The sequence below is a fragment of the Heteronotia binoei genome, chromosome 17, assembly GCF_032191835.1.
Source record: "Heteronotia binoei isolate CCM8104 ecotype False Entrance Well chromosome 17, APGP_CSIRO_Hbin_v1, whole genome shotgun sequence".
In the NCBI taxonomy this organism is placed as follows: Eukaryota; Metazoa; Chordata; class Lepidosauria; order Squamata; family Gekkonidae; genus Heteronotia; species Heteronotia binoei.
Genome location: NC_083239.1, coordinates 41,688,882 through 41,703,306, shown reverse-complemented (window position 1 = coordinate 41,703,306; position 14,425 = coordinate 41,688,882).

Here is a 14,425-nt window from a genome sequence, read left to right as displayed (position 1 = left end):
GGTTTCTCATCCAAGTACTAGGCAGAGCCGAAATCCTGCTTAGCTTCTGAGATTTGATGAGATCAGGCTAGCCTGGCCCATTCACAACAGGGCACAGCAGCAGACCTGGTGACAAAATATTGGGACATTAGAAATGAATGGATGATGAGAGAAAGGACGCCAAATGATAGGGTTGCCAAGTCTAATTCAAGAAATATCTGGGGACTTTGGGGGTGGAGCCAGGAGACACTGGGGGTGGAGTCTAGTGCAAGGTTGTGAGAATCACGACTGAACTCAAACAGGAGTTCTGGCCATCACACTTAAAGGGGCCGCACACCTTTTAAATGCCTTCCCTCCATTTGGAATACGGAAGGAGAGGGACACCTGCTTTGGAGGCTCATAAAATTGGACCCGCTGGTCCAATCGTTTTGAAACTTGGAGTGTGCTTTGAGGAGAGTCATCAGATGCCATACTGCAAATGTGGTGCCTCTATCTCAAAAAACAGCCCCCACCCCGGGCTCAGATACCCACAGATCAATTCTCCATTATACCCTATGGGAATCAATCTCCAGAGGGAATAATGGAGTGCCCAGCCAACATTCCCCCACACCACCACTTTCTGATGACCTTAAAGTGGGGGGAGAGTCTCCACCTGGGGATTGGCATCCCTACCAAATGACCTTAGCAAAGAACCTTTAGACCTTGGTCAGCTCCAGGTTTCAACGGGCCCCTGGGTGCAGAGTGCCCGGAGGACACCTCCCTTCCTCTGGGTGCCAGCAAACCTGTGGGACTGCCTTTCTTGTATTGCCTGCCATAGGAATGCGGTCTTTTAGTTATAAAAGGTGAAGATAGTCCCCTGTGCAAGTACCAGTTGTTTCCGACTCAGGGGTGACGTTGCTTTCACAACGTTTTCCCAGCAGATTTTTTACGGGGTGGTTTGCCATTGCCTTCCACAGTCATCTACACTTTCCCCTCCCAGCAAGCCGGGTACTTATTTTACCAACCTCGGAAGGATGGAAGGCTGAGTCAACCTGGAGCCGGCTACCTGAACCAGCTTCCGCTGGGATTGAACTCAGGTCGTGAGCAGAGGGCTCCAACTGCAGTACTACAGCTTTACCACTCTGCCCCACGGGGTTCTTCTTTTAGTTATAGTCAGGGCTTTTTTTGCAGCAGGAACTCCTCTGCATATTAGGCCACATACTCTTGATGTAGCCAATCCTCCAAGAGCTTACAGGACTCTTCTTAATACAGGGCCTCCTGTAAGCTCCAGGAGGATTGGCTACATCAGGGATGTGTGGCCTAATATGAAAAAGGAGTTCCTGTTATTAAAAAGCCCTGGTTGTAGTTATTTTATGGACTTTTATCATAATTTATAGGGTATTGTATTTTAATGTTGTTAGAATGTTATATGTTTTTTAAAAATATTTGTTATCTGCTCTGAGCCAGTTCTTGGAGACTAGGGTATATATTGAAATAAATAAATAAATAAATAAATTCTCCTCAGGGCTGCTGCTTCTTTTTTTTAGAAGAAATGCACAGAAACACAGTTTTGACTGGCTTGGCCTCAGGGGGAGTGGCCTAATGTGCAAATGAGTTCCTTGTCCTACAAAAAGCCCTGTGTGGAGCAATGGTGACATCAGGGGTGTGGCCTAATGTGCAAATGAATTCCTGCTGGGCTTCTTCTACAAAAAAAAAAGGCTCTGGTTCTCCCCTCACACCTCCCTGCCCACCAGCCTGTGTCCCAGGGTTGCCAGGTCTGACTTAGGAAGTATCTGGGGACTTTTGGGGGTGGAGTCAGGAGCAAGGTTGTGACAAGCATGATTGAACTCCAAAGGGAGTTCTGGATGTCACATTTAAAGGAACCGTGCCTGCAGCTGGCCCCTCTGAAGGCACAGAAACTGACAGTTGGCCGCTGCCACCCACATTCCCTGTACCTGAGCAGCTGCAAGCAAAATGCCCCCCTGACTCGCCCCCGTGGATGGCTCGTGTAAGGGAGCAACTCCGCCAAGACTTGGCAACCTGGCGTGAAGAGGTGTGGCTGCGAGCTAGGCACTCGCTCAGCCCGGATTTCTAACAGGATTTCTAACAGTGGTGGCAGGCCATTTAGGGCTGCCAAGTTTCTGGGCCGGGTGGGGGTCCTCCCACCCGATGTCACCGGTGTGATGATGTCACTCGAAAGTGAAGTCATTGTGGTGGTGATGTCACATACTGGCCGCTGTAGGAGCGTCCAGAAAAACTCTTTTGTTTTCTAGGACACTCTAGCAATTTGGGAGGAAAACTCTAAGGTACCAAATGGTGCTGAAGGCTGCTGGGGACTTGGCAACCCTAGGGCCATTTAGCTCCCTGCTCTGCACTGGGCCCCCTGTGGAAGCAACAAGTTTATCTTGTGACTTGCATCCACCTCAGCTTGGCTTTGAAACAGATCCCTCAGCTTCTTGACTCCTGGCTTCGAACGACTCCACTCTGAAGCTGTTCTTTGGATTTTGCTTTCTTGGTTCCTATTGTTAGGAAAATAGATAACGTTCATTTATTCAATATTAAAGGAGGTATAGAGCCAGAAGGCCAGCACCCCTTCCCCAGCTTTTGACAGTTGAACTTTTGTGTGCTACCTTCCTGATGCGGTTTTGTGGTTGTGCCATTTCCTACTGCAGTCTTTCAGCAGCCCTTTAGTTTTCAAGTTAAAGTTTTCTTTTTGTTTCCTGCTCTTTATACATTTATCTTTCTAGCCAACATAAGTAAACTGCTTGCTTCGGGGAAAATGTCTTACATGATTCAAACAAGCCAAACTGTTACAATGTATAATGCTTAGTATGCAAAGTTAGTTTAGAGCTGTATACGCAGTTAGGACATGCGCACTGTTACTGCATAGATAAGAGGATGTGTTGCTGGGCAGAGATGTTTGTAACCTTTTTTCCTTATATGGCTAAAGCCTCAGCCTAATGGCCATCGAAGTCAGATTGTGAGCTCTGCGCCAATGGCAAACAGCCTCAGAGCAAGATAGGGAGTGACGTCGGGGACTCTTTAAGAGGCAAGAGGCTTGGCTAAATCAGGCAGAGAGACGCCCTGTTTGCTTGCCTCTCTCTCCGCTACCTGCAGAAGCGAAAATAAAGCTGTTTTCTCTGAACAACAAGTTTCCGCCTGGCTATTGTTATTTGGACTGGGGCGTAGCCCCTAAAACCGGTTAACACTATTCTGCTCCTTTTTAGCTTTTTGGACTCAGACCTGGCTTGGACTTGCCTCCCCCACCCCTTGCCTGCACCCCAGTGTGGGACAAGCAGCTGGGGAAGACAGTGAGCACGGGGATGGGCAGGTGGCCCCACCTGAAGACCTGGGTGCAGCTTGGAAGGCAGATGTGCTTATGTGATCGTGAACATTTAATCCGAATGGGAGGCTTGGCCAGGTCGGGCCGAATCTCTTGTGTGAAAACACCCTAAGAGTATCAGACTAGTATCTGGGAGTCCTGGGTTCAGATTCCCAGTTGTATCATGGAAACTTGCTTGGCAATTTTGGTCCAGCTGCTCTCTCTCTCTCTCTCTCTCTCAGTCTAACCTTCCTCACAGGGTTGTTGTAAGGAAGAAGAAGATGATATTGGATTTATACCCCACCCTCCAATCTGAATCTCCGAGTGGCCTACAATCTCTTCTACCTTCCCCTCACAACAGACACCCTGTGAGGTGGGTGGGGCTGAGAAAGCTTTCCCAGCAGCTGCTCTTTCAAGGACAACTCCTATGAGAGCTACGGCTGCCCAAAGGCCATTCCAGCAGCTGCGAGTGGAGGAATGGGGAATCAAACCTGGTTCTCCCAGATAAGAAGAGTCTGCCCTTTCAACGACAACCTCTGCCAGAGCTAAGGCTGCCCCAAGGCCATTCCAGCAGCTGTGAGTGGAGGAATGGGGAATCAAACCCGGTTCTCCCAGATAAGAAGAGTCTGCCCTTTCAAGGACAACCTCTGCCAGAGCTATGGCTGACCCAAGGCCATTCCAGCAGCTGCGAGTGGAGGAATGGGGAATCAAACCCGGTTCTCCCAGATAAGAATCTGCACACTTAACCACTACACCAAACTAGCTCTCATGAAACGAAGTATGATGTAAGCCATTTTTGGATTTCCACTGGAGTGAAAGGCAGGGTATAAATGAATAATAAATAATTCTGGGGACCTGCTTCTCTTTGAGAACATAGACTTTTGTGGAGTGAAGCAGTTACGTTAGAAAGAAGAAGACACAGATTAAGGGAGAAAGGAAGGAAGAAACACATTCTAGGGCAGCCCCTGATGATGAAAATTTGTCATGACTGCAGCATATTTAAAGTCACACTTGGGATCATGAATATAACCCCAAAAAGAGCAGTGCATTCTTTTGTTTTAAATAAAAGAACATTAACATAAATATTTAAGAAAATTACGATGTAACCTCTGAGGTTAAAGACTCTGTTCAGTTTTTAATCAGTCAGCGTTTATAGTCATAGCTACACATTAGTGTGCATTTTTATCTAAATAAGAGTGAAGCATAGCCCATTGAAATTGCCTGGGGGCGGGCGGGCACTGTGCTGGTGATCAAAACGGCCGCACCCTGCTTCTAGACAAAGACAAAAAAAAAAATCTTTCCTGTTTTGATAATGCTAAGCGGAGTGTTCTGGATTTTTCGATGTGTTTATTGGTGCAATGCATTATACAACACTCCCTTTTCTCCTTGGCTCTCCTGGCGATACTCTTAATCCAGTGAACAACAGCCAGGTCATTGTTGCCCAGCAATTTACCAGATAAACATCCCTAGAATCCCAATTTTGATTAAAAACGTCTGGGAGTTGTTAGGGAGTGTATGCACTCTGTGGAGTTTGTAAAACATTCTCTGCATTATTATTGTTTCATGTGTTCCAGGGTGGAGCCCTGGAAGTTCAGAGGCTAAGCTGTGAAGAATTTGGGGGGAATCTGTCCTCAGTGTTCCCCTGGCTCCAACACTTTCCCTTTTCATTCTGGTTTCTTCTAGGCCTGGCGTCTTTGTAACCTATGCTGGGAAAATGGAAGAATCCAAAGCCAGGGATATCCTATCAGGGTTGGACACCCTTCCAGATATGGGCTGAGTTTAGCCAAGGACAAGATATTCCAGATTTCCCTCAGGAACAACATGATTTCTCTCAGATCAACATGAGTTCTGAATTTCTCTCAGAAACAATATGAATTTCTCTGAGAACTCAATATTTCCTTCAATAACTTCTGTGCCTCTTGTTGTGACACAAAAAAGAAGGGATAAATATAAGTGTAATGCACTTATGTTCAAAATAATTCTCTACATAGAGGTGTTTTTTTAAAAAAAAAAAAAAACTGGAGGGGATGCCATCTGAATATCTCTCTCCGGAGATGTTTGCACCATCTTCCCCTCCTTTCTCCACTTTCCCTTTCTGAAGCTTTCCCTTCAGGAAGTGAATTTTCTTTAAAAGGTATTGAAGGGACTATTGAATTAAAAGCTATTGGAGGGAATATGAAGCCAAATTAAACTGTCCCTGTTGATATGCACTGAGCGTGAGGTAAGGAACCACCCAAGGCAAGGATCCAAAGAAAACTGTAATGAAAAGGCTATTTTAAAAATCGCTCCGGATATGGCAGCTATGTTTTACTGTTGTTTCTTTTTGACTAGACTTTTGAAGGGACAGCATTCAAACTCAAATTTGTTCAGGTCAAAGTATAAAGTTTTGGATTTCTCCTTTTCAAGCTGGGGTGGAGGCAGGAGGACCTAGAAGATAAATTGGGAACTCCATCGCAGCAGCCTGGATATCAAGAGAGCCAGCAGCAGAGGTTTTAGAGCATGCGTTGATCCGTGTCTGTAACATAAGTACTGTGGTTCTGAAAAACACTGAGAAAAGAGGCTGACAAAGACGGGCGAAACCGTGAGGACCTCTTTCTATACGGTCCCTCCTTTTTCTTTCTATTGCAACATCACAGTGGGAGCGTTTAAGGACTGCCCCCTAAAACTCTTACTTATGGACTTGGTTAAGGCTGGTTCCTATGCAGAAATGTTTAAGTGTATAATTTGGGGGAGCACAAATACCTTATTGTTCCTTTGTTCTTTATTTTGTCTTATATTTGCACTAAATCAATAGCATGTACACACAATGGGAGCGTGAATATTTATTGTTGACCGGTGATTTTATCATTTTCCTATTTACACACCGGGACCAGTTATTTATGTTGGATATCAAGGGTAGCTCTGAGGATTGCCACAAATGATACGGTTTTAACATCTAGTTTGGGTGATTCTAGAGCTAACTTCCAAGATAGCGATCACTGGAAACTCTATCATCTTACCACAGATTTTCTGGCTATTCCTGGAGTTGCCATTTGTCACTTTCTGTATGGATTTCCAGTAAGTATGTGAGGCTGTATTTTTTTTTTTTAAATTCTTCTGTGATGCTGTTCCTCCCTCCCCCCAAAAACCCTTACTCTGGTTGCTAGGCACCACCTGGCTACCTTAACTTGGAATTTCCCACCGTAAACTCCATACCCAAGTATATGCAGAACTGATTCAAATTGAGCACACAGGGAGAGAGAGGCACCTACCAAATCCATTTTCCAGCCTGAAATGTCCATCAGTACACATTAAGTTTCTCAGATCCTTCAGGGACATTTCAGGCCAGAAAAATGGAAAAGGGAAAGCCCTAAAACGTTCTTTCTGTGCACCAGAGTTTCCGGGGGGGGGGGGGTTGGGTGTGTGTGTAGAAAAGGCCCTGCAGGAACTCTTTTGCATATTAGGCCACACCCCTGATGCCAAGCCAGCTAGAACTATGTTCTTGTGCATTCCTGTAAAAAAAAAAATCCCTGACAATTCTACTCCAAAACATTACTGTGTGTTTGGGAACTGAGTTCGTGCTGGAAATTCCAAGAACACATCTCATAGAAAGTCCTCTTGTTTTCATGAAGACTTTATAACATATGAACCGGGCCTACTCTTAGTGGTGAGACAGGTCCAACTAGACAAGATGCCGGGAGCTGCTGAAGGGACAGAACAGCCACTGGCAGGGCCAGTCTTAGTGATTCTGGGAACGATGAGGAAAAGCCCAGGATGAGGTCCCAAAACCACTACATCCACCACCCAGGCATTAAAAAAAAAGAAAAGAAAAAAATGCATTTTTAAAAAATGTTTTTTTGGCAGCAGCTACCACACCACAAGGATCTTCAATGGGTGACTGAGGGTAAGCTGCAGTAGCCATTTTGTGAGTGGCTCCACCTTCTGTGGCAACCATTTTGGGGCAGCCATTCCCTGCCTGTGTCAGAATTCCAAATGTGCCCACAGGCTCAGAAAGGTTGGGGACTCCTGATTCAGAGAATGTTATTCTATTAGGCTGGTTTGCTTTTGTAGTGATAGAAAGAAAAGTGCCGCTATTCACATATAAGGTTGCACCAATTTCCTCCTCAGGACTTGGGACAGCTGCCCCCACCAAAGGTGCTGGCACTTGGGGTCAGGATAAGGTTCCATTAAGAGATGGGTGGGAAGGAACAACCAAACTGAGACTAAGGGAGGGGTGTGTATTATTGGCAGAGGAGTTTCAGGAAAGGATACTAGTGAGTACCACCACAAAAAACCCTGCTGTTAAGCGGAGAAAACTGGAAAGTGATTAAACTTTTTTGGCAGCTATAGTATGATAAATCATGTCCTCCTACATCAGGGTTCTCCAGCGTGCTGCCCACAAGTAATTCCCTTGGCACTCATCCAGCTTTTCAGAAAGTATATTTGGCCATTGTAAGGCAGGGCTTGTTACTGACTGCCTTCGTTCAAATGAAAGGATTTTCTCTGGAGTATCAGGACTGCACAATGTGTGGTTTTTCTTCTTCCCAGGAGATGTGAGGAGGTATTCCATTCAGTTCTGCTTACTATGGCAACCATTTTAGGTTTGGCTCCACCTCTTGTGGCAACCATTTTGGAGTGGCACTCAGCACCACCTCTCAAAATTCCAAATGTGCCTGCTGATTCGAAAAGGTTGGGGACTACTGTTCTATAACATGAAGAACTTAGCTTCCCTCGTCTGCCATCAGCGGATTAGATGGTGAAGAGAGGAGGAGGAGGAGGAAGAAGATGATATTGGATTTCTATCCCACCCAATACTTTGAAACTCAGAGTGGTTCACAACCTTCTTTACCTCCCCCCCACCACAACAGACACCCTGTGAGGTGGGTGGGGCTGAGAGGGCTTTCACAGCAGCTGCCCTTTCAAGGACAACCTCTGCCAGAGCTATGGCTGACCCAAGGCCGTTCCAGCAGGTGCAAGTGGAGGAGTGGGGGAATCAAACCTGGTTCTCCCAGATAAGAGTCTGTCCTTTCAAGGACAACCTCTGCCAGAGCTATGGCTCATCCAAGGCCATTCCAGCAGGTGCAAGTGGAGGAGTGGGGAATCAAACCTGGTTCTCCCAGATAAGAGTCTGCCCTTTCAAGGACAACCTCTGCCAGAGCTATGGCTGACCCAAGGCCATTCCAGCAAGTGCAAGTGGAGGAGTGGGGAATCAAACCTGGTTCTCCCAGATAAGAGTCCGCACACTTAACCACTACACCAACCTGGCTCACAGGCCCTACTTGGATTATATGCTTTGGTTCAGCTTCACTATATTCTTATTTACTTATTACTTATTCTTATTTATATGATTCTTATTTACTGATGTATGGGATAGTTCTCCTGCTTTTCAGCTACAGCAACCCAAGGGGTTTCTAGTGTTTATAAAAGGCAACATTCCATTTTTCAAAAAAGATCAGGATACCGGAGGTAATAATGACAGATGAGAAATCATGAGCCATTTCACATTTGTGCCCTCAACACTCCTTTAGGATTCCAATAACAACCCAGATATTTTTAGCTCTCAGTTTGCAAACCTCTTTGTAAAAGAGAGCATGCACGGGACATGAACAACTTAGGAAATGAAGATCCAGTTTTCCACCCGATGTAGAAATGGGAGAAGAAATAATAAAAGTTGTGTTGTGAAATTCATGCAGTCATGTTAACGATGGCTGATGACTCCCCTGAGCTATGAATGGGAACCAGGAGAATAAGGGGAGGAAGGAGTGAGATGGTGAGAGAGCCTGTTATTGGTCTCATGTCAACGTGGCTGCTAGCTTTTGGAGAATCATCTCAGTTTATACAAAAACAGATGGCGCTGAAGTATATATTGAATATATCAAATGTGCAGCACAGAAAATGATGCTGAGCACATGATCAGATTGTGCAAAATTTTCCAGAACACTGCCTGATCATCAAATGGCTTCTACAACAGAGAAGTCCAGGGTTTTTGTTTTTAAAAGTAATTATGCAGCTTTTTTGAAACCATTCCATCAGAATTTAAGGTGGACGATTCTTAGGCTGCAATCACACACACTAAATAATGCACTTTCAATCCAAAAATACAGAGCGTCACTGCCCCAAACAGAGGGTGGGCTCACACTGGGAAAACTGCTGCAGCTGTCTCTCGACTTTGAAAAAGCTGATTCTCTTTGATGCATGCCGTGGCAATCACGCACCTGGAGAGGCACAGGCTGCACATGTACAAGAGGAGCATTCAAACTTCTGTGCATGACTGGAATGTGCATCGCAAACCCCAGCCATTCAGACAGCTGGGAAACGCATCCTGCATGCAATTTAGATATTTGCTAGCGGGAAGTTCCCAGTAACTATTTAATCCTATCCCAGCCTGTCCTAAGACAAGGTAAGTGCAGGAGAGACTGCGGGGTGGGGGCAGATGTGTGCATGTGATTGGGCACATTACATCTGGAGGGAAGGCACGGTTAGCTCGGCCAAATCTCTTGTGCGATCTCACCCATAGGCTGCAATCACACATGCTAAATAATGCAGTTTCAACCCACTTTAAATCCACTTTCAAACTGGGTTTTGTCAGTTTACACAGTAAAATCCAGTTGGGAAGTGCATTGAAAGTGGATTGAAACTGCATTATTTAGCATATGTGATCACAGCCATAGTGTTTCATTTATACCAGGGCTGGCCAAACTGTGCCTCGGGAGCCACATGTGGCTCTTTCACACATATTGTGTGGTTCTTCAAGCCCCCACTGCCCCATCAGCTGGCTTGGAGAAGGCATTTGCCTCTTTAAATCACTTCTGTAAGCCAAGCCAACCAGCAGTTTGAAGAATGCATCTTAAGTTAAAGTTGCTTTCTTTCTACCTTTTCACCTTTCCCCCTTCCTTCCTTCCTTCCTTCCTTCCTTCCTTCCTTCCTTCCTTCCTTCCTTCCTTCCTTCCTTCCTTCCTTCCTTCCTTCCTTCCTTCCTTCCTTCCTTCCTTCCTTCCTTCCTTCTCTCAGACATCTGACATTCATGTCTTGTGGCCCTCAAACATCTGATGTTTATTCTATGTGGTTCTTACTTTAAGCAAGTTTGGCCACCCCAGATCTAGGCTGTCTTCCCTAGCCTCTATATCACAGAGAGTAGGGGAAATACTCTTGACGTTATCTATGCTTATAGCTACCACCACTTCTTGCGGCTGACATTTTGATGACTTCTTGCCGATTTGTCTTCTGAGAGAAAAAAACTTCCACTGGATAAAGTGTTCAGCAGGCCTAATTTTGGGCAGGAGCTCACAGGAGTGGAGCTCCGGAACCTCTAAATTGTATTGTGCTCTTTCTTTCTCACCCCCCCCCCCAAGATTCTGGGCTCCATTGTTTAAACCCCCATGAGGATTTTGCTGAACTCTAAGATTTGACAATCTTTCTAATATTTCCCCCCACAAAAAAAGGGGAAAACATATAAAGCAGACAGATGGAAATCTTCATCGTGCCACTTTGTTCCACATAGGAGAAAGTAATTTTAAAAGTATGATGGAAGTAAGGTTTGATTATGACAATTATAATTCAAGAAGTATTTTAAAGTCGATGCTGAGCTGATATAATTTAATATGCCTTCCGGTGACATCAGGGGTGTGAGGCATATGCAAAAGAGCTGTGTTAATGAGCTCCGGCACCTCTTTTTCTAGGAAATGACCCCTGGGGTTCAGGCACAGGAATGCACCTGCAGTTCTCCCAGAGTTACAGCTCATCTCCAGACTACCAGGCTAGATGGCCATCTGACAGCAATGCTGATCCTGTGAACTTAGGGAGAGGAGGTATTGTGGTGCTGGAGAAGACTCTTGAGAGTCCCTTGGGCTGCAATAAGATCTAGTCAGTCAATCCTAAGGGAAATGAACCCTGACTGTTCCCTGGAAGGTCAGATGATGAAGCTGAAGCTTGAATACTTTGGCCACCAAATAGGAGCCCTCACTGGAGAAGACCCTGATGCTGGGAAAGACAGAAGGCAAAAGAAGAAGGAGATGGCAAAAGATGAGATGGTTGGACAGCGTTACTGATGTAACTAACATGAATTTGAGCAGACTTCGGAGGATGGTGGAAGACAGGAGGCCGGGCTGACTTGGTCCAAGGGGTCACAAAGAGTCGGAATCGACTGTGCGACTGAACAACAAAATTTATGAATTTCCTGCATTGTCTAGACGACCCTGGGAGTCCCTTCCAACTCTATGATTCTACCCATTCCCTGGGGAAAATGGTAGCTTTGGAGGGCGGACTCCATACATCTCTCTTGAGTGCCAGCACCACCCCTAAATCTCCAGGAATGCCCCAAGCCAGAGTTTGAATTAGTAATCCTACTGAAGGGGAAATTCAAGAGCAAGGCAGATGGAAAGTAACAGAAGCCTTATTAGTGCTCTGATACTGAGGCCAAAGAGGAATTCTGGGTTTGCTTTAGGGAATTTTAGGAGTGCAGGAACCTTCCCCTATGACTCCCATTCCCACCAGGTTCAGAAAAGGGAGGGGATGACTGGCAGTAGTGACCCAGTGGTTCCAGAGATAGAGGGGAAAAACCTGCTTGAAAGTTGAAACCATTTCTTGAAGATTAAAACCATATGCGGAAACCAATCAAGAATTTAGTATACATTCATCCAAACTTCAATACTTAAAAGTAGTTTTGTAAAGGATAGCCTTGGTGGCTCTGATACAAGACCCATAACAAGCAGGGCTGGCCTGCCCATTAGGCAAACTAGCCATTTGCCTAGGGCACCGGCAAGTTGGGGGTGCCGAATTCAGCCTGCCCCACCCCTGCCCTTCCCATTCGGCAAATCCCTGTTTGCCTCCCCAGTCTCCCTCCTTCACAATTTTAATGCCCAGAACAGGCGGAGAAGCACCGCATTCTTGGGCTCCTTAAAGGCCGACCTCCCCTGCTGATCAGCTGATTGGCGGGAAAAACTGCGGAGGCTGGTGGCTCCTATGCCCCTCTGGCATGCTCACGATCAGCGCTGGGGGGCAGCAGTGGCGAGCAAGCCACTGAAAGAGCAGAGCCGCCCTTGCCTCCTTTCCACTTCCTTCCCACACCCAGGAAGGAAGTGGGGAGGAGGCAACGGTGGCTCCACTTTTTCAGTGGCTCGCTCACTGATGCTGCCCCCAGCGCAGATCGTGAGCATGCCGGAGGGGCTTAGGAGCCACCAGCCTCTGCAGTTTTTCCCACTGATCAGCAGATCGGTGGGGGAGGGTGTCAGCCTTTAAGAAGTCCAGCAGCGCGGTGCTTCGCCACCCATTCTGGGCATTAAAATTGTGAAGAAGGGAGGGAGGAGGAGGGGGCGCTGCGGGGGGAAGGGCAGGGCACAGTGCCTCCCATTTGGATTAAAAAGCCACCTGGATCTTTCCAGTAGTTTCCCCCTGAATCACATTTGGGTCACATATTCACTGTCTGCCTGAATACCTGGGCATGACTCATAAGCAGAAGAGCTGTGTGATCACGCCAAACCGTTCCCAGCATGGTCAGGGTTTCCCCCCCCCTTCCCTGAGGAGTGCTTGTGCACTTCTCTGCTTGAGCGCACACCCTGGGCGACTTCTTTTAAAAAACAATCTTTTCTCAAGTGGACTGTGGTTGAGGAGCCCTAGCAGTGTGTAAGAGGAACCACAGACCACTGCCGGGATCCTACCGCTTCAACAGCCAGTGTCTGATCCCTCTGAGTCTACACCACAACACCAAACTGGCTCTTTTTCCTTTTTCCATCCATAGGAGCTAATGTAACTGCCAATCAATTCTGTGACAAGCATCGGACATATACTGATGTACATTACAGAGCTCAGCCTGTTCTCTCTACCCCTCGGAGTCAAGAAGGAAAGCTGGGTTAAGCTAGATTGATGCAGAGAGTCAGATCAAACTCAAGCAGGTTTTTTGCAGATGGGATAAGGTCTCATCAATTTCACAGTGTGAAACCACCCTCAGAGTCTCAGAGTGGTTTACAATCTCCTTTACCTTTCTCCCCCACAACAGACATCCTTTGAGGTAGGTGGGGCTGAGGGAGTTCTCACAGAAGCTGCCCTTTCAAGGACAGCTCTGTGAGAGCTATGGCTGACCCAGGGCCATTCCAGCAGCTGCAAATGAACGAGTGGGGAATCAAACCTGGTTGTTCCAGATAAGAGTCCGCACACTTAACCACTACACCAAACTGGCTCTTTTTCCTTTTTCCATCCATAGGAGCTAATGTAACTGCCAATCAGCCCTGTGACAAGCATCTGATATATACTGATGTACATTACAGAGCTCAGCCTGCTCTCTCTACCCCTCGGAATCAAGAAGGTCAAGGAAAGCTGGATTAAGCTAGGTTTGCTCAGAGAATCAACATTGACTAAGAGAGTTCAGGAAACTAGTTCTGATCTGCTGTCTATTCAAAATGTGATAGTATATAAACATGTGCAGCATTATCTGTACCCAGGAGGTCATATCATTCGACACCCTGTGAGGTAGGTGGGGCTGAGAGAGCTCTCCCAGAACTGCTCTTGAGCAGAACTGCTTTGAAAGAACTTGTAGCTCACCCAAGATCACATCAGCAGGTGTATGAAGAAGAAGAAGAAGATGATATTGGATTTATATCCCGCCCTTCACTCCGAAGAGTCTCAGAGCGGCTCACAATCTCCTTTACCTTCCTCCCCCACAACAGACGCCCTGTGAGGTGGGTGGGGCTGGAGAGGGCTCTCACAGCAGCTGCCCTTTCAAGGACAACCTCTGCCAGAGCTATGGCTGACCCAAGGCCATTCCAGCAGCTGCAAGTGGAGGAGTGGGGAATCAAACCCGGTTCTCCCAGATAAGAGTCCGCGCACTTAACCACTACACCAAACTGGCTCTCTGGGTTTGCATAGAGTTTGCAGAGAACTGAGACTCAATTAAGTTCTAATTCTGCAACAGCTGGAACTACATCCTTTATGGCTACAGATATAGACTTAGACCCTTCACAGGGAGTTTCCAGAGCATGAAAAAAACAATCTTAGTGGATTTTTACCAGCTACTTTTAGGCTGCTGTCAGACTGACAGGTTGGTGTGCTTTGGTGCACCCTTAATTACTCTGTTGCTTTTTGTGACAGAGATTTTTTTTTTTATCAGACTCCCACCCTGATGTGGCCTGGGGGGAAACCCCTTCCCTAAACAGGGATGTAATGATATCACCC